A 25,011-nucleotide genomic window follows, 5' to 3' on the forward strand; every position below is an offset into this window, starting at 1 on the left:
TTCTCTTCCAGAGACTCAATCCAGAATGCCACTGCAGCCGAGACCGGCGCAATGCATGCAATATAAAACCTTGTTGAACAAACATTTTCTTAAGGTAACCCTCTAACTTTTTATCCATTGGATCTGAAAAGGCACAGCTATCCTCCACCGGGATAGTGGTACGCTTAGCTAAAGTAGAAACTGCTCCCTCCACCTTAGGGACCGTTTGCCATAAGTCCCGTGTGGCGGTGTCTATTGGAAACATCTTTCTAAATATCGGAGGGGGTGAGAACGGCACACCGGGTCTATCCCACTCCTTAGTAATAATTTCAGTTAGTCTCTTAGGTATAGGAAAAACGTCAGTACTTGTTGGTACAGCAAAATATTTATCCAACCTACACATTTTCTCTGGTATTGCAACTGTGTTACAATCATTCAGAGCCGCTAACACCTCCCCTAGTAATACACGGAGGTTTTCCAGCTTAAATTTAAAATTTGAAATATCTGAATCCAATCTGTTTGGATCAGAACCGTCAGCCGCAGAATGAAGCTCTCCGTCCTCATGCTCTGCAAGTTGTGACGCAGTATCTGACATGGCCCTAGCATTATCAGCGCACTCTGTTCTCACCCCAGAGTGATCACGCTTGCCTCTTAGTTCTGGTAATTTAGCCAAAACTTCCGTCATAACAGTAGCCATATCTTGTAATGTTATTTGTAATGGCCGCCCAGATGTACTGGGTGCCACCATATCGCGCACCTCCCGGGCGGGAGATGCAGGTACTGTCACGTGAGGCGAGTTAGTCGGCATAACTCTCCGCTCGTTGTTTGGTGAAATTTGTTCAATTTGTACAGATTGACTTTTATTTAAAGTAGCATCAATACAGTTAGTACATAAATTTCTATTGGGCTCCACTTTGGCGTTATTACAAATAGTACAGGTCTCATCCTCTGAATCAGACATGTTTAACACACTAGCAACTAAACTTGCAACTTGGAAATATTATTCAATAAAATACAATGAAAAAGCGTACTGTGCCTAAGAAGCACAGAAGATATATAACAGTTGAAATCAATAAACTTTGCAAAACAAAACACAATTTTAGCAAAGGCTTGTTCCCATTAGCAAAGAATAACTAACCCTGATGGCATAAAAAAGTTAAAGAATAAACGTTTCTTTATCACAGTCAACTACAATCTCACAGCTCTGTTAGATTACTTCCCTCAAACAAGCTTTGAAGACCCCTGAGTTCTGTAGAGATAAACCGGAACATGCAGGAAAAAACAATGAGCTTCTGACTGAAATTTTTGATGCGTAGCAAAAGCGCCAAAAAAAGGTCCCTCCCCCTCACACACAACAGTGAGAGAGATCAGTAAACTGTCATAATTAGATAAAGCAACTGCCAAGTGGAAAAATAGTGCCCAAACATTTTATTCACCCAGTACCTCAGAAAATGAAAACGATTTTACATTCCAGCAAAAACGTTTAACATAAATTAGTAAAAAACCAAATAGGCTAGAGATTATATACACAGTGTAATTCTAGTGAAGTACCATTCCCCAGAATACTCAAATGTAAAAAATACATACATGATATTATGTCGGTATGGCAGGATTTTCTCATCAATTCCATTGTCAGAAAATAAAAACTGCTACATACCTCTTTGCAGATTAAACTGCCCGCTGTCCCCTGATCTGAAGTTTACCTCTCCTCAGATGGCCGAGAAACAGCAATATGATCTTAACTACTCCGGCTAAAATCATAGTAAGAAACTCTGGTAGATTCTTCTTCAAATTCTACCAGAGAAGGAATAACACACTCCGGTGCTATTAAAAAATAACAAACTTTTGATTGAAGAAATAAAACTAAATAAAATCACCATAGTCCTCTCACACATCCTATCTAGTCGTTGGGTGCAAGAGAATGACTGGGAGTGACGTAGAGGGGAGGAGCTATATGCAGCTCTGCTGGGTGAATCCTCTTGCACTTCCTGTTGGGGAGGAGTAATATCCCAGAAGTAATGATGACCCGTGGACTGATCACACTTAACAGAAGAAATAAATTTATCAGGTAAGCATGAATTTTGTTTTCTTTCTAATGACACGGTGAGTCCACGGATCATCATCAATTACTGTTGGGAATCAATACCCAAGCTAGAGGACACAGATAAGGGAGGGACAAGACAGGTAACCTAAACAGAAGGCACCACTGCTTGCAGAAACTTTCTCCCAAGGAAACCTCAACCGAGGCAAAATAAATTTAAAGAATTTAGAAAAAAAAAAAAAAAAAGAAGGAGCAAATAAGACAAAGTTGCAGCCTTACAAATCAGCTCCACAGAGGCCTCATTCTTGAAGGCCCAAACAGAATACATCATCCTGGAGAAACGAGCTTTAGATCTCTCAAGGGGCTGCTGACCAGCAGACTCATATGTTAAAAGAATAACACTACTCAGCCAGAGAGACAAAAAAGAAGCAAAAGCTTTCTGGTCTTTACATCTCCCCGAAAGGCAAACAAACAAGGCAGAAGACTGAAAAAAATAATTCTTGAAGCCTGCGAATAAAAACATAAGAACATGCACAACGAGTAAGTTGTGTAGTAACCCTTCCATAAGAGAAGAAGGGTTAAGACAGATAGAAGGAACAACAATTCCCAGAGAAACATTCTAGTCTGAAAACAATTGCTGGAGAAAAAAAAAAACTGATACTGAGAACTGCCTTATCCGAAAGAAATAAGAGATAAGGAGAGTCACACTGCAAAGCTAATAGATCAGAAACTCTCTGATCAGAAGAAAAAGCAGTAAAAATAAATACAAAAAATTCCAAGATAATAACTTAATACCTATGGAAATCATAGGTTCAACGAAGCCCGACTAAAACTACAACAAAGTAAAGACTTCAAGGGGGAGAAACTGATTTAAACACAGGCCTGATACTGACCAGAGCCTGGAAAAAAAGATAGTACATCTGGCACGTCAGCCAGACACTTGAGTAGAGAAATGAAAGAAAGAAAGAAAGAAAGAAAGAAAGAAAGGAAAAAAAAAAAAAAACATATCTGACCTGAACAGGAGTCCGCTTGGGACCTCCATGTGGGGCAGATTATGTTCTACTAGATTCTATATCTAGGAGCGTTCCTTTTACTCTCTCTTCTGTGTCTGTCCGTCCAACAGCAAGCTCTGGTGGTCCGGTACATAGCTTGTCCATCTTGCAACCAGTAGGTTTGGAGTTCAGATCTAGTCAGATCTGACTCTCGCTTCTCTAAAGCTTACTGCTTGGAGATTGAACGCTTGGTTTTTAGCCAGGCGTTGTTTTTCCGAGTTGGTTATTGAGTCCTTGGTTCAGGCTCACAAACCTGTTACTAGGAGGATTTTTTTATGAATGTCGTAAATATCTTATTGATGTGCAGCTAATAGATATTCCTGGAAAGAGGTCAGTATCCAAGGATTTATCTTCTTCAGGAAGGCCTTGAGATCAGCACCCTAATCTGCCCCACCTGGAGGTCCCAAGTGGACTCCTGTTCCGGTATAAACCAGACCTGACCCCACATAGCTTCCGAAATCAGAAGGAACAGAAGCATCAGGGAATGGAGGCGGAAGACCCAAATAATCATTGCTAGATAAGAAACAAGGGAACTCTTCTCCCAATTAATTTCCCTACCAGGGAAAGAAGAATAGACTCTTAAAGGAGAACTTCCTCAAAGGAAGGAAGACACCTGAACTATATAGTCCTGTAGTACTCAAAGACCTAAGGCTGCCTAGGATGAAGGGACTCAGACTTGAGAAGGTCCCATCAAAAATCCTTCAGGTCCTCAGTTCGTTCTGAACCTACCCTCTAGAAAAGGAGAACAATACTCCCGAGATATGAGAGGCAAGTGCCTAAAACTCTGTTTCCAAACTGGAACGGAACTATCACTCTCCAGTGAGAAAAATCCTGAATACAGTTCAAGTGGTGTCTCTTGACACACCTGAATAGCAGACACACTGGAAAGAGAAAAATTACCCTCAGGAGCAATTTTTAAAGAACCAGGAGCTTTAGCTGACCACAAACTCTCTAAATACCAAGGGCAGCCAAATAAGCCCCAACACCACAAAGAACCAACACCTGTGGGTGGATTCAAACTCTTGACCCAGCTAGGTGTGCTAACCACTAAGCTATACCAGAGGGAAGCACCTGGGTTCAAACCCACAACCTCCTGCCCCAGGTGCGGTGGATAAAACCACTACACAAAATCCCTTGAATGAAAAGCCAGAAGTGTGAATTTGTAGGAAAATAAATATTGAAAATGCAGAACAAAAGAGGCCTAAAGTTGTACCTCAAAGTCACAGACAGGCTACTTAGCTGACGAAGCTTCAGCCACAAAGCCTGGCGGCTAGTACCGTCAAGTCTTGAAAAACCTGACGTTTTAAATGAACAATAAACCTCCAGCTTCTTACCCATGTTAGAGAAAAAGCTACATTAACTCTGCAGAGACCCAAGTTTTCTGAATTAAAATAGAAAATTCCCTTCTACTAGGGACACTGTGCATTTCAAGAGAGACGACAGTAAATCCAGAAAAGGACGTGAAACAGGGAGAAATGTACTCCACTTCTCTATAAACATTCCTGTGAACATCTCACAGCACGTCTAGAACCCTTCCACAGAGGAAAGAAAATGATAGAACTGATAAAGTTAACAAAACTCAGAAGGAATGACAACAATAGGGAATCAGTGTCGTCCAGTCAGCAAAGAGCTCCTGATAATCTAAGGAGCTTTGAAGCAACCAACTGAAGGATACCACTTCAGTAACAGATGAAGGAATTAAACTGTCCAAATCTGAGATTTTAGCCTCAAACTACCGGCGAATCCTCCTCACTAACTTAGAAGAAAACAAACCTGCGTAGCAGCATGTGGAGCAGAAACCCTCTAAACTGAGACTTCAAAATGTCCTCTTGCCTATTCCCTGTAGGAAAGGAAAACAGACCAAGCCAGATATACCGCAGCCGAGTACCTGAGCTTGCAATTTCTGTATGCAAATACACTCTTCTAGAAGATTTAGAGGAACCGCAGGGCACTGCATGTGATGCCATAAAGGCTTGGGACATAAGGCACTGCCACAGCTTTCTCCTTTTAACAGCATCATCCTGGGAGACATGAAGATCAAACCAATCTGTACATTTAATAGCATTGCTAAACCAGAGGTACAGAAAAAAAAAAAATATTTAAACTAATTGATAGGGGCGCAAGATTCTCAAAGAAAATCTTTATGTCTTTAAAGATTTCATGTAATAATGAAGAACAGACGTACAATAAAACAGATTGTACCTCCAAAGACAAAACACCCTTTTAAATAATTCAAATACTGATAATAAAATACAATTTATTAAACCTAGTTCCCAGACCGTATGATCCCTACTGGGACCTAATGACAACTCCTATTGAAACACAAGAACACATTTATGTGCTGTCTATAGCAGCTGCACTCTACAAACTACAGCGCGGGCCGTCTATAGCAGCTGCCTTCTGAAACTGCAGCGTGTGCTGTCCATAGCAGCTGCAATATACAACTGCAGCGCTCGGAGGTTGAGAGAGAGGGAACTATAGCAACCATCTCAAACAGACATCCGGAAAACAAGGCGGAGTCCCCAGAAACCCTGTAATACCTAAAAATGGTGCCGCTCTGCTTCCGAGAACAAGAGAGCAGGCCCATAAAAACGGCATGGCGTGAAGTGCTACACTCCACCGAAAAAATTCCTCCAAACACCTGAGGAGTTCCTGTATCAAACACATACATAAACAACATTACCCATGTGAGTAAAAAGACATCACTACCTGCGCTTCGCTCCGCAACAGTGCGACATATCACCAGCCACCTTAGGAATGGCACCAAACAGAAACTGCGCTCTCCTAACAGTCCCTTATATATAAACATAAAGGGACTCAGAGGGGGCTGCTAAACAGAAAAACTAGAAGCAGTGGTACATAAATCATGCCTCATACACTAACACAGAGGAAATAATATTAATCCCATCCCATAGAACTGTACCATAGGAGTACCAGGGATAGATAATAAAACTTTCAAAAGTTAATAAAAAGACTTAAAAAGTACCATTTGAACTCCATAGATGGTTAACCCCTTCATAGAGAGGATTAACCCCTAAGTTTCCTTTCACATGTCATTAAAGTGCCTGTACACTGCCATACTAATCCTTCATAAGGATATTTGTCCCACATTAAGAGCAGACAGGGCTTAATCCCCTTAGTGCCAGCCTCCTAGCCCCGGAAGACAAAAAGGCAGGAGGACAACTTACAAAGCTTGAGAGGATGCCACTCCACACAGAGACCTGTAATCAAAGAAAGGATAGAGTAAACCTACTCATACTTTCTATACCAGGGCAGCAACATGTTAGCAAAATGCAGTGAATCCTCCTCCACAAGTTCCTAACTGCTTTAAAGGCACCACTGCCCTGCTGAAGAGACCAACGTGGAGTACGGCTACACCCAGCACATATATATATATACATACACACACACACACTAGGGCTGGGCGATATGGGCAAAAAAATGATTTAATCACGATTTTCTTATAAATGACTATCACACCTTCATTTTGCATTCTAAAGTTTATTTAACACTACAGAATCTTAATGTACATGTTTCTCAATGTCCAATACACTCTTGGAGCGTAAAAATACAAAACAAAAAAAAGTTACAATAAAATTTGCTGCCTGTGATGTGATTAAATAGTAGCAATAGCCAGTTAATAGGTCTTATAATACACAACATTGTCATGTTTTCTCAGACAGTCATTCTAACTGTGGACAGTGGTATGATTAACAAATGAAGCAGTGTCGGCCACATACATCACACAAAATATAAATATTATATATATATATATATATATATATATATATATATTTATTTATATTAGGGACGTGCACTCATAGGAGGCAGTGCCTACCCTGCCATATGTGGCCAAAGCTTAAATTTTAATTAAAACAAAATAAATATCTTCCCCCCATGTAATGCTATGGAGAGGCAGGTACAGGAACGCTTCTCTCCATTGCAGTACATGGGTCAAAAGGAAAAGCTGTGCTGCAGCGCCACCTGTGTTCTGTCAATATATTAGCAGCACAAATTGGGACCAATAGGAGGCACCCCTCTTGATGCCTCCTAGCAAGTGAAGGATATATAGATCAGAAGGAGGATGCAGTGAGCAGGGTCATGTGACACAACTGGAAGCTGAGGTAACCTAAGAACATATGACACCAAGCAGAAGAGTAAAGTAGTATTCTACATCTCTTGTGATTCACAAATTGTGTTCAGATACAGCTCATTAACAGGGGGACAGTAAGTGAGCATAACCCAATACTGACAGGAAGTCAAAGGGTCAATTCAAATCCATAATTTAAAACCCAGAGTTTGAAGTTAAGTGTGCAGTGTCCACATTATTTAAACTAAAGTTTTTGACATTGAATATTGCTAAGCCTCCCTTTTTCATGGTCATTTGATTTAATTAGGTACAAACTCCATATACGTTATGTCTGTTCAATCGGAGGATGCAGTATCTATTTTTCTTTTTCTCTGTGTCTCCATTTATTTAAAGACTGCTGTTAACTTGTAATTCACAAATCAATTTAAAGCTGTTGCATTGTGTTTTAAATATGTGCTGCTTTTATACAAGTTTATATTAATAAAAAGGAGATAATGAGTTATTTAAAAAATATATGTAATTATTGCAGTTAAATGTTTTTAGAAATAATGCCACTGTAAAGTAACTGGTTAAACACATAGTCAAAGGGAGACATTTAAAATTAAACTTTCATGATTGAGGTAGAGCATGCTATTTTAATAGACTTTTCTAGTTATTTATATTTTGAGAATTAGCATCAACTGTTACTGGCCCCATGTCAGCAAATCAAATTAGTTTTTGAAAGGAACATGAAAGTCATAATTACATTTCCATCATTCAGATAGAAATTGCACCAAAAAAAAAAAAAAAACATAATTTATGCTTACCTGATAAATTCCTTTCTTCTGTTGTGTGATCAGTCCACGGGTCATCATTACTTCTGGGATATAACTCCTCCCCAACAGGAAATGCAAGAGGATTCACCCAGCAGAGCTGCATATAGCTCCTCCCCTCTACGTCAGTCCCAGTCATTCGACCAAGAATCAACGAGAAAGGAGTAACCAAGGGTGAAGTGGTGACTGGAGTATAATTTAAAAGATATTTACCTGCCTTAAAACAGGGCGGGCCGTGGACTGATCACACAACAGAAGAAAGGAATTTATCAGGTAAGCATAAATTATGTTTTCTTCTGTTATGTGTGATCAGTCCACGGGTCATCATTACTTCTGGGATACCAATACCAAAGCAAAAGTACACGGATGACGGGAGGGATAGGCAGGCTCATTATATAGAAGGAACCACTGCCTGAAGAACCTTTCTCCCAAAAATAGCCTCCGAAGAAGCAAAAGTGTCAAATTTGTAAAATTTGGAAAAAGTATGAAGCGAAGACCAAGTTGCAGCCTTGCAAATCTGTTCAACAGAGGCCTCATTCTTAAAGGCCCAAGTGGAAGCCACAGCTCTAGTGGAGTGAGCTGTAATTCTTTCAGGAGGCTGCTGACCAGCAGTCTCATAGGCTAAACGTATTATGCTACGAAGCCAAAAAGAGAGAGAGGTAGCAGAAGCTTTTTGACCTCTCCTCTGTCCAGAATAAACGACAAACAGAGAAGAAGTTTGGCGAAAATCTTTAGTTGCCTGCAAGTAGAACTTGAGGGCACGAACTACATCCAGATTGTGTAGAAGACGTTCCTTCTTTGAAGAAGGATTTGGACACAAGGATGGAACAACAATCTCTTGATTGATATTCCTGTTAGTGACCACCTTAGGTAAGAACCCAGGTTTAGTACGCAGAACTACCTTGTCTGAGTGAAAAATCAGATAAGGAGAATCACAATGTAAGGCTGATAACTCAGAGACTCTTCGAGCCGAGGAAATAGCCATTAAAAACAGAACTTTCCAAGATAACAATTTTATATCAATGGAATGAAGGGGTTCAAATGGAACACCCTGTAAAACGTTAAGAACTAAGTTTAAACTCCATGGCGGAGCAACAGCTTTAAACACAGGCTTGATCCTAGCTAAAGCCTGACAAAAAGCCTGGACGTCTGGATTTTCTGACAGACGCCTGTGTAACAAGATGGACAGAGCTGAAATCTGTCCCTTTAATGAACTAGCTGATAAACCCTTTTCTAACCCTTCTTGTAGAAAAGACAATATCCTAGAGATCCTAACCTTACTCCAGGAGTAATGTTTGGATTCGCACCAGTATAGGTATTTACGCCATATTTTATGGTAAATCTTTCTGGTAACAGGCTTCCTAGCCTGTATCAGGGTATCAATAACCGACTCAGAAAAACCACGTTTTGATAAAATCAAACGTTCAATTTCCAAGCAGTCAGCTTCAGAGAAGTTAGATTTTGATGTTTGAATGGACCCTGTATCAGAAGGTCCTGTCTTAGAGGTAGAGACCAAGGCGGACAGGATGACATGTCCACTAGATCTGCATACCAAGTCCTGCGTGGCCATGCAGGCGCTATTAGAATCACTGATGCTCTCTCCTGCTTGATTTTGGCAATCAATCGAGGAAGCAGCGGAAAGGGTGGAAACACATAAGCCATCCCGAAGTTCCAAGGTGCTGTCAAAGCATCTATCAGAACCGCTCCCGGATCCCTGGATCTGGACCCGTAGCGAGGAAGTTTGGCGTTCTGGCGAGACGCCATGAGATCTATCTCTGGTTTGCCCCAACGTCGAAGTATTTGGGCAAAGACCTCCGGATGAAGTTCCCATTCCCCCGGATGAAAAGTCTGGCGACTCAAGAAATCCGCCTCCCAGTTCTCCACTCCCGGGATATGGATTGCTGACAGGTGGCAAGAGTGAGACTCTGCCCAGCGAATTATCTTTGATACTTCCACCATTGCTAGGGAGCTTCTTGTCCCTCCCTGATGGTTGATGTAAGCTACAGTCGTGATGTTGTCCGACTGAAATCTGATGAACCCCCGAGTTGTTAATTGGGGCCAAGCTAGAAGGGCATTGAGAACTGCCCTCAATTCCAGAATGTTTATTGGAAGGAGACTCTCCTCCTGATTCCATAGTCCCTGAGCCTTCAGAGAATTCCAGACAGCGCCCCAACCTAGTAGGCTGGCGTCTGTTGTTACAATTGTCCAGTCTGGCCTGCTGAATGGCATCCCCCTGGACAGGTGTGGCCGATGAAGCCACCATAGAAGAGAATTTCTGGTCTCTTGATTCAGATTCAGAGTAGGGGACAAATCTGAGTAATCCCCATTCCACTGACTTAGCATGCATAATTGCAGAGGTCTGAGGTGTAGGCGTGCAAAAGGTACTATGTCCATTGCCGCTACCATTAAGCCGATCACCTCCATGCATTGAGCTACTGACGGGTGTTGAATGGAATGAAGGACACGGCATGCATTTTGAAGCTTTGTTAACCTGTTCTCTGTCAGGTAAATCTTCATTTCTACAGAATCTATAAGAGTCCCCAAGAATGGAACTCTTGTGAGAGGAAAAAGAGAGCTCTTCTTTTCGTTCACTTTCCATCCATGCGACCTTAGAAATGCCAGAACTAACTCTGTATGAGACTTGGCAGTTTGAAAGCTTGAAGCTTGTATTAGAATGTCGTCTAGGTATGGAGCTACCGAAATCCCTCGCGGTCTTAGTACCGCCAGAAGGGCACCCAGAACCTTTGTGAAGATTCTTGGAGCCGTAGCCAATCCGAATGGAAGAGCTACAAACTGGTAGTGCCTGTCTAAGAAGGCAAACCTTAGATACCGGTGATGATCTTTGTGGATCGGTATGTGAAGGTAAGCATCCTTTAAATCCACTGTGGTCATGTACTGACCCTCTTGGATCATGGGTAAGATTGTCCGAATAGTTTCCATTTTGAACGATGGAACTCTTAGGAATTTGTTTAGAATCTTTAAATCTAAGATTGGCCTGAAAGTTCCCTCTTTTTTGGGAACCACAAACAGGTTTGAGTAGAACCCTTGTCCTTGTTCCGACCGCGGAACCGGATGGATCACTCCCATTATTAACAGATCTTGTACGCAGCGTAGAAACGCCTCTTTCTTTATCTGGTTTGTTGACAACCTTGACAGATGAAATCTCCCTCTTGGGGGAGATAATTTGAAGTCTAGAAGGTATCCCTGAGATATGATCTCTAGTGCCCAGGGATCCTGAACATCTCTTGCCCAGGCCTGGGCGAAGAGAGAGAGTCTGCCCCCCACTAGATCCGGTCCCGGATCGGGGGCTCTCGGTTCATGCTGTCTTTGGGGCAGCAGCAGGTTTCCTGGCCTGCTTGCTCTTGTTCCAGGACTGGTTAGGCTTCCAGCCTTGCCTGTAACGAGCAACAGCTCCTTCCTGTTTTGGTGCAGTGGAGGTTGATGCTGCTCCTGTTTTGAAGTTCCGAAAGGGACGAAAATTAGACTGTCTAGCCTTAGCTTTGGCTTTGTCTTGAGGTAGGGCGTGGCCCTTACCTCCTGTAATGTCAGCGATAATCTCTTTCAAACCGGGCCCAAATAAAGACTGCCCCTTGAAAGGTATATTAAGTAATTTGGACTTAGAAGTAACATCAGCTGACCAGGATTTTAGCCACAGCGCCCTACGTGCCTGTATGGCGAATCCTGAGTTCTTAGCCGTAAGTTTGGTTAAATGTACTACGGCCTCCGAAATGAAGGAATTAGCTAGTTTAAGGACTCTAAGCCTGTCCGTAATGTCGTCTAGCGTAGATGAACTAAGGTTCTCTTCAAGCGACTCAATCCAAAATGCTGCCGCAGCCGTAATCGGCGCGATACATGCAAGGGGTTGTAATATAAAACCTTGTTGAACAAACATTTTCTTAAGGTAACCCTCTAATTTTTTATCCATTGGATCTGAGAAAGCACAGCTATCCTCCACCGGGATAGTGGTACGCTTAGCTAAAGTAGAAACTGCTCCCTCCACCTTGGGGACCGTTTGCCATAAGTCCCGAGTGGTGGCGTCTATTGGAAACATCTTTCTAAATATTGGAGGGGGTGAGAACGGCACACCGGGTCTATCCCACTCCTTAGTAACAATTTCAGTTAGTCTCTTAGGTATAGGAAAAACGTCAGTACTCGCCGGTACCGCAAAGTATTTATCCAACCTACACAGTTTCTCTGGTATTGCAACGGTGTTACAATCGTTGAGAGCTGCTAAGACCTCCCCTAGTAATACACGGAGGTTCTCCAATTTAAATTTAAAATTTGAAATATCTGAGTCCAATCTGTTTGGATCAGAACCGTCACCCACAGAATGAAGCTCTCCGTCCTCATGCTCTGCGAGCTGTGACGCAGTATCAGACATGGCCCTAGCATTGTCAGCGCACTCTGTTCTCACCCCAGAGTGATCACGCTTGCCTCTTAGTTCTGGTAATTTAGACAAAACTTCAGTCATAACAGTAGCCATATCTTGTAATGTTATCTGTAATGGCCGCCCAGATGTACTAGGCGCCAAAATATCACGCACCTCCCGGGCGGGAGATGCAGGTACTGCCGCGTGAGGCGAGTTAGTCGGCATAACTCTCCCCTCGCTGTTTGGTGAAATTTGTTCACATTGTACAGATTGACTTTTATTTAAAGTAGCATCAATACAGTTAGTACATAAATTTCTATTGGGCTCCACCTTGGCATTGGAACAAATGACACAGATATCTTCCTCTGAGTCAGACATGTTTAACACACTAGCAAAAAACTTACAACTTGGTTATAATCTTTTTTAGCAAAAAACGTATTGTGCCTCAAAGAGGTACTAACGATTAAATGACAGTTGAAATAATGAACTGAAAAACAGTTATAGCATCAAACTTTAAAACAACAAAACTTTTAGCAAAGGTTTGTTCCCATTAGTAAAATAACAATAATTAAAATTTGACATAAAAAATACAAAGCAACGTTTTTATTCACAGTCACTATAAGAATTCTCACAGCTCTGCTGAGAGAAGTTACCTCCCTTCAAAGAAGTTTGAAGACCCCTGAGATCTATCAGAGATGAACCGGATCATGCAGGAAATATAAAAGTAACTGACTGGTATTTTTTGATGCGTAGCAAAGAGCGCCAAAAACGGCCCCTCCCTCTCCCACACAGCAGTGAAGAGAAACGAAACTGTCACAATTAAAGCAAAAAAATTGCCAAGTGGAAAATAATGCCCAAATATTTATTCACACAGTACCTCAGCAATGTAAACGATTCTACATTCCAGCAAAAACGTTTAACATGATAAATAGTTATTAAAAAGGATTAGTGACCTTTAACAGAGTAGTTCCGGTGAAATACCATCCCCAGAATACTGAAGTGTATACATACATGTCATTTTAACGGTATGGCAGGATTTTCTCATCAATTCCATTCAGAAAATAAAAACTGCTACATACCTCAATGCAGATTCATCTGCCCGCTGTCCCCTGATCTGAAGCCTTTACCTCCCTCAGATGGCCGAGAACAGCAATATGATCTTAACTACTCCGGTTAAAATCATAGTAAAAAACTCTGACAGATTCTTCCTCAAACTCTGCCAGAGAAGTAATAACACGCTCCGGTGCTATTTTAAAATAACAAACTTTTGATTGAAGTCATAAAAACTAAGTATAATCACCATAGTCCTCTCACACATCCTATCTAGTCGTTGGGTGCAAGAGAATGACTGGGACTGACGTAGAGGGGAGGAGCTATATGCAGCTCTGCTGGGTGAATCCTCTTGCATTTCCTGTTGGGGAGGAGTTATATCCCAGAAGTAATGATGACCCGTGGACTGATCACACATAACAGAAGAAAAAAGAACTTTCTATTTTACTTTTATTATTATGTACTTCATTCTTTTGGTATCCTTTGGTGTCCTTTGTTGAAGAGCAAACCTAAGTGGGATGTGCACGTGCGTTTCTTGAACACCATAATGCAGCAGCTGTGTTGGCAGTATTGATAACTTGTCCTTTGTGTAAAACTTGTATGGTAAATTATTTCTATTTTTACAATACAGTAGTAAGTAGAGAAGAGATTGTGGATCATTCTAATTACTTAGTAACTGGCACTGTGCCACATAATTGTGTGAGTGTGTATGTGAGCAGAGTGTGTGTGGGTGTCAGTGAGCAGAATATGTGTGCTTTATTCTCCAGGTAATCAATACATTTCCGATGAGCTGGTGCTTTAGTGCAGTGTTTCTCAACAATGGTCCTCAAGTACCCCCAACAGGCCAGGTTTTCATTATAGCTGAATCAGTGCACAGATGAAGTAATCAGCTGATCAGTAACTAAGTGGTTACTAACTTGCTCTCACCCATCACCTGATTATGCCACCTGTGCACTGGTTCAGCTATCATTTAAACCTGCCCTGTTGAGGGTACTTGCGGCCCTCTGTACATGTGTTTCTCCGGCGTATGATATCTAGTGCCTCGCCAGCCTCTGACCTCACTGCACGTCACTGATATATATATATATACACACATATAATATACAATCACATAAACACACGTGTGTGTGTGTGTGTGTGTGTGTATGTGATTGTGTATATATATATATATATATATATATATATATATATATATATATATATATATATATATATATATATATACACACATACACACACACACACACACACATACATATACATACATACATACTGTGTATATGTATATATATATATATATATATATATATATATATATATATATATATATTTATTTATTTTTTTCTTCCTTTTTTAAACATTTTAATTTGACTGAAAATGAGCCCTGCTCCTGTCCAGGAATTCAATACAGGCATACTAGCAGTAGGGGTGGGGGGCTGCTCCTTTCAGAAATGCGGTGCCTTGCTGATATCAAATACATTGTAGATGCAGTCAAGTTAACCCAGCAGCAGAGGGGACTGCTGTTTTAGCCTTTTTGGCAGCCGTGGGGTTAACTGCATCTGCTATGTATTTGAGCCGTTTCTCAGAGAGCAGGAGATTGTGTGGGAGTTTTTAAATAATGTTTAGATACCCTAAGTTTCAGACTGCAGACGTCCCTAGGGGGAAACATAAGTTGCTTTCTCTCCTCGTCATTTCTGCATGGGCTCTGCTTTTAGATTTCTAGATCGGCTGGCCGGCTGCTACTCTGAGATCAGAAAGTGAAAGTAAAACAGCCATTTTACAAATGTATGCTAAAAGCAACCACTAGATGGAGCTGGTTTGCAAGAAATCATATACAAATCAATGCATTACAGCCACTTCTGAGGATTTTTTTTTAGCAAAAAATCGCGACTCTCGCAGTTTTGAAATTGCGGCAATTAATCGCTTACATTGCATATGTAATATACACATATATATATACATACACACACATATATAGTTTGTATTTTTATGCTCCCAGAGTGTATTGGACATTGAGAAACATGTACATTTAGATTCTGTAGTGTTAAATAAACATTTTGTTGAAAAATTAAGGTGTTAGTCATTTTTAAGAAAATTGCGATTAAATCGCAATCACGGTTTGTTTGGTTTTTTTAGGGCTGGACGATTTACCCCTGCCCCATATCACCCAGCCCTAATACTCACCCACAATTATTTCATCTTCAATAACTCCATCTATTTACAAACCACGGGAACAGCCATGGGCACCAAAATGGCACCACAGTATGCAAACCTCTTCATGGCTGACTTAGAACAGAGATTCCTAGCCAATCAACCTCACAAACCCTTCAAATACTTTCGTTACATAGATATTTTCATCATATGGACAGAAGGAGAAAAAAAAAACCTAGTACATTTTCATAAATCGTTTAATCTATTTCATGCATCAATCAAGCTTAAAATTGACTTTTCTAGAGACTGTGTCAGCTTCCTGGATACAACAATATCCATTACAAATGGCAAATTGCACTCATCTGTATACAGAAAACCAACAGATAGATGCAGCTACCTCCACAGCTCCAGCTCCCACCCCAATCACATTCAAAAGTCCATAATCTACAGTCAGGCCACCAGATATCACAGAATTTGCTCAGACACCAAGGAACATGACAAACATCTCATCACACTGCCCCAATCATTAAGAGAAAATGGTTACAAAACAAGGGTTATAAACAAAAAAAATAAATGTGCCCTCAATACCCCACGTGAACCCTTGCTACAATACAGGGAGAAGAAAAACATATAGCGTATCCCACTAGTAGTTAAATATAACCCTGCTGTAGAAGGAATACGAAAAATCATAAAAGACTTACAGCCACTACTCTTAAAGGATACCACACTCAAATAAATCTTTCCAAAACCCCCCTATCCTGGCACTCAGACAACCACCCAACCTAAAACAGAAACTGGTCCACAGAAAGCTACTCCTTGATAAAAAAAAAAACATTCAGAATGGAACCAAGCGCTGCAACAAAGCTCTCTGCAAACTATGTCAACACATTTGTGAAAGCAGCACAGCTAATCACAAGAGTAAATCCTATAACATTAAAGGGGCATATTCATGTATATCTGCAAATGCGGTATACATGATACATTGCATGTGAAGTGGGATGTTATATTGGAGAAACAAGCCAAAAACTGCACCTTCGGATGAACTTACACAGACACTCAATCAAAAACCACTGTGAAACAAAATACTGCACCCCTGCTGGTCACCATTTTACCCAACATGACCACTCCATCCAAAACCTCAAAAAAAGAAAAACCTTTAAAATGAAAATGATAATGCACTTCAACTTGCTAAATCCTGGACTAAATGTGCACTCTGGTTTCTTAACCCATTATCATTTTTTTGTAATGAACTTTCATATACTGTAGTCAATAACATTGTCTATTCCACACTCTCTATGCATAGGTACGCAGGTAAGCCTATGTCCACACTTTTGTCATTATTATTCCGCTTTTTTTTCTCTTTCCTTTCTCCTTTTTTGACTATCTTATATTCCCCTGTATACCTAATTTCACATCTTTATACATATTGATTCTATGTTGATATATAACTGTCAGTATATGCTTTGTGTATAACCCTATATTTCCCCTGTCTGTTATCCTTTTCTGACACTGTCTGCCTCCGTCTCCTATAGCCCCCTCATGATTTTTACGACACCCCTCCTTCAACTGCATTCAGACTGTAACTATGTCTTTTTAGCCATCCTATGTTTTAAGATATAATCTGTAAATTCCATCAAATTGGTCAGTGCTGCTTCAGACTTGAAAAAGGAAGACATCAGTTTAACTTGTAAACTTATTTTCTGCTGTAGTGTACAGATTAACCTCCCAGCTAAATTTGCTTTGTTCTCTTGGTATTCTTTGTCAAAAGCTAAACCTAGGTAGGCTCATATGCTAATTTCTAAGCCCTTGAAGGCCGCCTCTTATCTCAGTGCATTTTGACAGTTTTTCCACAGCTAGACAGCGCTAGTTCATGCGTGCCATATAGATATTGTGCTCACCCCTGTGGAGTTATTTATGAGTCTTCGCTAATTAGATACAAGGTAATCACAGAGGTAAAAAGTATATTAATAGAACTATGTTGGTTATGCAAAACTGGGAAATGGGTAATAAAGGGATTATCTTTTTAAACATACATTCTGGAGTAGACTGTCCCTTTAAAACAACTTGTCCCTTTAAAACAACTTGTCCCTTTAAAACAACTTGTCCCTTTAAAACAACTTGTCCCTTTAAAACAACTTGTCCCTTTAAAACAACTTGTCCCTTTAAAACAACTTCAACTTACACCGTAATAACTTATTTTCAGCAGTCATTTATACAATGTTTTTAACAAGCATAAAAGGTTTAAAAGTGTAATACTTTTCTTCCATATGTCATATTGCTTTAATATAATTTTCTTCCAAGTATAAAGGAGCTTGAGATATGCTTTTTAACACTGGACACTATATTTGCGAAACCAGGGAATGTTTACTAACAGTGGAGTTTCTAACTCTTTACCAGGAACCTCCTATCTCCGACTTGCGAGTATTATTTACATTGTACTGCGGTCATGAAAATAAATCTACCAAATCTCACCATGCATGCTCACTATTTCACACAGATGATAAACAGGCAATACTTCAAGCTGTATCTTTGGCAGACTGTGTCCTTTAAAAGGACACTAATCACCTTGAGATTGTTATACAAGATGTTTAGTTATGCATGATGAAACAACTTTGCAATATATTTACATTATGTATTTTGTCCCCTTTCATGTAATTTAGCTCTTTAAAAATGAGCAAATTTCGAATACTCAAAACTTGAAATACCCGCTTGCTGATTTTTTTTTTTTTTTTTTTCAGGCTAAAGGGACATGAAACCCACATTTTTTTATTTCATGATTTAGAAAGAGCATGCAATTTTAAACAACTTTCTAATTTCCTTCTATTATCTAATTTGCTTCATTCTCTTGATATCCTTTGCTGAAAAGCATATCTAGGTAGGGTCAGTAGCTGCTGATTGGTGGCTGCACACAGATGCCTCATGTGGTTGGCTCACCTATGTGCATTGCTATTTCTTCAACAAAGGATATCTAAAGAATAAAGCAAATTAGATAATAGAAGTAAATTAGAATGTTGTTTAAAATTGTATTCTCTACCTTAATTATGAAAGAAACATTTTGGGTTTAATGTCCCATAACTCCGCTAGATATCTGACCATTATTGGCTTTAATGGATAACAACTGCAAATAAATGCATTATATAGAAAAATTTTAAACATGGTTAGCTTGGTAGTCTGCTGCCTAAAGCCCAGATTGGCTCCTCCAAATAAGGCAAATGGTAGGTGAGGTTTTGGCATTGCAGAAAAAAAGGATGTTAATTTGTTTTAAAAACATTAAGACTTGGCTGATATGTTAAAGCAACACAACAGAAATGTCTTTTAATTACAAAGTGTTAATGTTTCTCTAAGAGCAACGTCTCCCCCCCATTTATAAAAACAGATTCAAATTGAAAAGATAGAGACCAAATTGTTAAGTATAATAGTTGGATTTGTTATCACATTTTCAAATTGTTACATTAAAAAGAGGACATAAAACCCAAAAGGTTTTCTATTGCATGATTTAGATAGAGCAGGCAATTTTAAATAACTTTCAAATTTATTTCTATCATCTAATTTGTTTTGTACTTGTGTTTTTTGTTTGTTTTTTAAGTATACCTAGGTAGGCTCAGAAGCCGCAGATTGGTGGTTGCCGATATATGCCTCGTCATTGGTTTTCTGTAGTGCAGGACTAAAAAAAAGCAAGGACGTTTCATGACGTCATAACAGTGTTTAACCTCATGACTCTGTTAGGACGTTCAATGGCGATCTAAAAGCACTTGGCTTTAAGGAATATTAAACAGAAATACATTTCTGTTTTACATATTAAACAGAAATACATTTCATGTGACTCCTAATTATAGGTGCTGCCATTTTGGAACCTAGGTTACACTGCAGGTATCTGTTGCTGCACATATGCAAATACATCAGCACTGGTATGAAATGAAAGCTAGATTTCAACCCCAAGGCAGAACATGCTGTGATCTGAGATGTCATCGCAGAAAATGCAGCATGTCTGCAGAAAGAGTGGGACACATGCAGGAACTGTTAGCACTTCACTTTGCAGCGCTGCTCCACATTAGACAGTTCTCTTCAAACAGCGCTGTGCCCTGGCTGCACTGTGTAAGTTTTTCTGCACTCAGAAAAATTGCGGTTTGAAGAGAACAGTCAAATATGGAGCAGCGCAGGAAAGCAGCAGTGCATTTTTTTTCTCTGCAGCTAATTTGCAAAGCAATTTTCAACTGATGCACTAGATTAAAACTTTCAAAATTGCTTTATTCTCCAGTTAATCAACACATTGCAACTGAAATAATACTTTAGTGTAACTGCACAATTTAGAATTAAATTTTATTGCAAAATGACCTGCAGACATTTTTTAACTAAAAAAATCTCATTGCAGAAAGAGAAGAAAAGTTCTGCCTCTGAGGATTTCAATATGATGGCAGCCATGTCCGTATGCTAACATGTTGGGACTGTACAGCCAAACCATACTACTGACTTCCAATCCCCTTTAAAGGGACAGTCGAGTCCCACAAAAACTTTTATGATTCGGTTTAGACCTTGAAAGTCGCCTCTAATCTAAATGTATTTTGACAGTTTTTCCCCACTAGTGGGCATTAGTTCATGTGTTTCATATAGATAACATTGAGCTCATGCATGTAAATTTACAGAGGAGTGAGCATTGATTGGCTAAAATGCAAGTCTGTCAAAAGAACTGAAATAAGGGGGCAGTCTGCAGAGGCTTAGAAACAAGGTAATAAAAGAGGTAAAACATGTATTATAACTGTGTTGATTATGCAAAACTAGAGAATGGGTAATTAAGGGATTATCAATTTTTTAAAACAACAAAAATTCTGGTGTTGACTGTCCCTTTAAAATATGTGAATCAGCTAAATCAAAGCAAAAATTGTTTAGTTATCATAATGTTAGACATGAAGGGACAGTCAAGTCCAAAAAAAACTTCCATGATTTAAATAGGGAATGTAATTTTAAACAACTTTCCAATTTACTTATATCACCAATTTTGCTTTGTTCTCTTGGTATTCTTAGTTGAAAGCTAAACATAGGAGGTCCATATGCTAATTTCTTAGACATTGAAGACTGCCTCTAATCTGAATGCATTTTGACCACTAGAGGGCATTAGTTCATGTGTTTCGTATAGATAACATTGAGCTCATGCATGTGAAGTTACCCTAGAGTAAGCACCTATTGGCTAAAATGCAAGTCTGTCAAAATAACTAAAATAAGGGAGCAGTTTGCAGAGGCTTAGATACAAGATAATCACAGAGGTAAAAAGTGCATTTCTATAACAGTGTTGGTTATGCAAAACCGGGGAATGGGTAATAAAGGGATTATCTTTCTTTTTAAACACAAATTCTGGTGTTGACTGTCCCTTTAAAGGGACATTAAATACCTTTCGATTTTAATATGAAATGTTTAGTCATGCGTAATGAAACAACTTTGCATTTGATTTTCATTTTCTTTTCACTTTTTCATGCAATTTAACTCAAGCAATCAAGCAATTTATAATTCTCAAGTTTGACAAACTTTCTTAACATGACTTAAAAGGGAAATTAAATTGAAAATTGAACTTCCAATAAAGGGCTAGATTATGAGTGGTGTGCTAACTGCTGCGCGCAAGCAAAAAGGAGTTTATCGTGGGTGTTTGCTCGCGTCAGAAGTATATTGCGTATAGAAATGAAAGTAAACTCGTTCGGGTGAACGCAACTGAATTTAACGTGTCATGTTAGCACGACTTCAGAGTTCTGGCTAACTGTTACGCTCTACTAAAAAGTTGCATAAAACACACCAAAAACATGAATTATGCTTACTTGATAATTTCATTTCCATCTGTGCTTAATTCATTACTTGTGGGAATTAAGAACCTGGCCACCAGGAGGAGGCAAAGACACCCGAGCCAAAGGCTTAAATACCTCTCCCACTCCCCTCATCCCCCAGTCATTCTGCCAAGGGAACAAGAAACAGTAGGAATATCAGGGTATAAATGGTGCCAGAAGAATATTACATTTAGGTCCACCCCCTGTAGAAACAAGCAGGAGCAGTGGACTCTCCTTCCGCAGATGGAAATTAAATTATCAGGTAAGCATAATTTATGTTTTCCATCTTAATGGGAGAAGAGTCCACTGCTTCATTCATTACTTGTGGGAACAAATACCCAAGCTCTAGAGCAGTGATTTTTAACCTTTTTTTTGCCGTGGCACACTTTTTTACATTAAAAAATCCTGTGGCACACCACCATCCCAAAATTTAAAAAAAAATCACACATTGTAGCCTAATACAGCATATATATATACACATACACACAAACACACACATACTGTATGTATTGTGCTGTTATGCCATGCCTCCTACAAACTACCCCTGCACTGGGAGTAAAAAACAAGCAAAGTTTAAAAAATATGTCACACTGTTGTCAGTCTGCCGTGGCACACCTGAGGATCTCTCACGGCACACTAGTGTGCCACGGCACACTGGTTGAAAAACACTGCTCTAGAGGACACTGAATGAAAAAAAACGGGAGGGTAAAAGGAGGCGGACCCTATACTGAGGGCACCACAGCCTGCAGAACCTCTCTCTTAAAAGCTGCTTCCGCCAAAGCAAAAACCATCAAATTTGTACATGTTGCAAAAGTATGTAAAGAGGACCAAGTAGCTGCCTTACAAATCTGCTCCATAGAAACCTCGTTCTTAAAGGCCCAAGAAGAGGCCACAGCTCTAGTTGAACGAGCCGTAATCCTAAAATGAGGCTTATGTCCTGCTGTCTCAATGCAAAACGGAGGACACTCCTCAGCCAAAAAGATAAGGAAGTCGAAGAGGCCCTCTGAACCCCACACTTCCCAGAAAGAACTAACAGAGAAAGAAGTTTGTCTAAACGCCAACATGGTCTGAAGACAGGACTTCAAGGCACAAACCACATCTAGAATTATGTTGAAAGGAACCACAATCTCTTGATTGATGATGCAAATTGACACAACCTTAGGAAGAAAACCTAACTTGGTTCGTAGAACAGCCTTATCAGCATGGAAAGCCAGATAAGGAGGGACGCATTGCAAGGCAGTAAGCACAGATACTCTGCATGCAGAAGCAATAATTTAATGTCTACTTCATGCATAGGCTTCAACGGAGCCCGTACAAAACCTAAAGAACAAGATTTAAAATCCAAGGAGGAGCAATAGATCTAAACACAGGTCTGATCCTAGCAGAGCCTTAACAAGTGACTGCACATCAGGAAGCTCAGCAAACTTCTTGTACAGTAACACAAACAGAGCCAAAATCTGTCCCCTCAGAGGACTTGCAGAAAGCCCATCTCCAGTTCACCCTGGAGAACAGAATTAGTAGGTCCTCCACACCTTATGATAGATGCGATGATGGGTAACTTGATAATGAGACGTCATAAGATCCTCCTCTTGCAAATTTCCGCAAAAACTCGGGATGGAGAGACCTATTGTCTGCTGAGGAAATCCGCTTCCCAGTTGTCCACACCCGGAATGTGGATCGCTGACAGCGAACAAATGTGGGTCTCCGCCCACTCCAGAATCCGAGATACCTCCCTCATAGCTAGGGAGCTTCTCGTTCCCCCCTTATGGCTGATGTAAGCCACCGTGGATATATTGTCCGATTGAAATCTGATAAACTGGTACAAACCCAGCAGAGACCAAGCCGTCAGCGCATTGTATATTGCCCATAGATCCAAAATGTGATCGGAAAGGAGCTTTTCCTCCTGAGTCCATAGGCCCTGTGCCTTCCTGGCACCCTAAACGGCTCCGCATCCAGACAGAATCGCAACCGTAGTCACAATCACCCATGATGGTCTTGAGACGGACATCCCTTGGGACAAGTGATCCGGACAAAAACGCCAGAGAGTGATTCTCTCGATCTGTTGTCCAGAGAAATCTGTTGAGACAGAGCTGAATGATCGCCATTCCACTGCTTCAGCATACGCAGTGGCAACAGTCTGAGGTGAAACCTGGCAAAGGAAATTATTTCCATGCTGGACACCATGAGACCAATCACCTCCATACACCGAGCCACAGATGGCCTTAAGGAGGTCTGGAGGGCAAGACATGTTTAAGCTAGCCTGCAACGTCTCTGGTCTGTTAGAAAACGTCTCATGTTTATGGAGCCTATTATAGCACCCGGGAATTCCACCCTGGTACTGGATACAAGAGAACTCTCTCTAGATTTATCTTCCATCCATGGGATCAAAGAAGATAAAGAAGAGATTCTGAATTGTCCACTCTCCGAAAAACTTCTTGGAGAATGCCGCGTTGGCCGGGAATCAACACCGGGTCAACTACTTGGAAGGCAGTTATGCTCACCACTATACCAGCTAGACCAAACAGAAGATCAATAAACTGAAAGTGCTGGTCCAGGAACACAAACCCTAGGAACTGGAAGTGGTCCTTGAGAATTGGTCGTGAACTGCCCTTCTCGAAAGAGGGGAAGAATGGACCTTGTGGTCTCCCTCTTGAACGAGGGGACATTTAAAAACTTGTTTTAGCACTTCAGGTCCAAATCGGACGGAAAGTTACCTCCTTCTTTGGAACCACGAAAAGGTTGGAATAGTATCCCAAACCTCTCACTGCGAAAGGCACCGGGACAATAACTCCTAAGAGAACAGATCCTGTACGCACCCCAGAAAGGCTTTCCTCCTTTCTGGTCAAGAAGACAGGAGAAAGAACTGCCCTTGGGTGGCTGAGACTTGAAAACCATCTTGTGACCATGAGCTATGACCTCCAGGATCTATGGATCCTGCACGTCCCTGAACAAAGTGACTGAAAAGAGCAACAGTTTGTCCCCTACACAATCCAGAAGAGGACCAGGAACCGCCCGTTCATGCCGACTTCTACTCGGCGGGCTTCTTGCCCTGCTTGGATTTATTCCAGGACTGAGCCGGCTTCCAAGAGCTCTTGGTTTGCACAGACTTAGCAGAAGACTGCTGACATGGGCCTTATCAAAACAAAAAGAATGAAAATTGTCCCTTAGACTCGTTCATATTCTCTTGCGGTAGAAGGGCACCCTTGCCCCCTGTCACCATGGAGATAATTGAGTCCAGGCCTGGACCAAACAAAATCATTCCCTTAAAAGGGAGTGAAAGAAGTCTAGACTTATAAGTCATATCTGCAGACCATAACTTCAGCCAGAGCCCGACGGGCCTGAACAGAAAAGGCTAAAGCCTTAGCATTTAGGCGAAAAATATGCCTAATAGCATCACAGATAAAAAAAAAATAGCAACCCTCAAGGCCATAAATCTTTCCTGAGTAATGTCGAGGGGACCTCTCCACCCCGATCAATCCTATAAGGAGTCACACCAGAAGGTAGTTTCTCCAGGAAACCGTGGCAACAGCCGCCTCTGGTTGAAACAAATATCCAGTATGTTGAAAAACATAATTTATGTAATTTCTTTCATATTAGCAAGAGTCCATGAGCTAGTGACGTATGGGATATACATTCCTACCAGGAGGGGCAAAGTTT

At 40.5% G+C, this 25,011-nt stretch overlaps 1 protein-coding gene across 2 annotated transcripts in view; it reads right to left on the bottom strand.

Moving 5' to 3' along the window:
• Positions 1–25,011, bottom strand: part of FBXO30 (F-box protein 30) — a 223,148-nt gene that overhangs the window by 96,722 nt on the left and 101,415 nt on the right. The window lies entirely within an intron of this gene.

The sequence above is a fragment of the Bombina bombina genome, chromosome 4 (genome assembly GCF_027579735.1).
Source record: "Bombina bombina isolate aBomBom1 chromosome 4, aBomBom1.pri, whole genome shotgun sequence".
NCBI classification, from domain to species: Eukaryota; Metazoa; Chordata; class Amphibia; order Anura; family Bombinatoridae; genus Bombina; species Bombina bombina.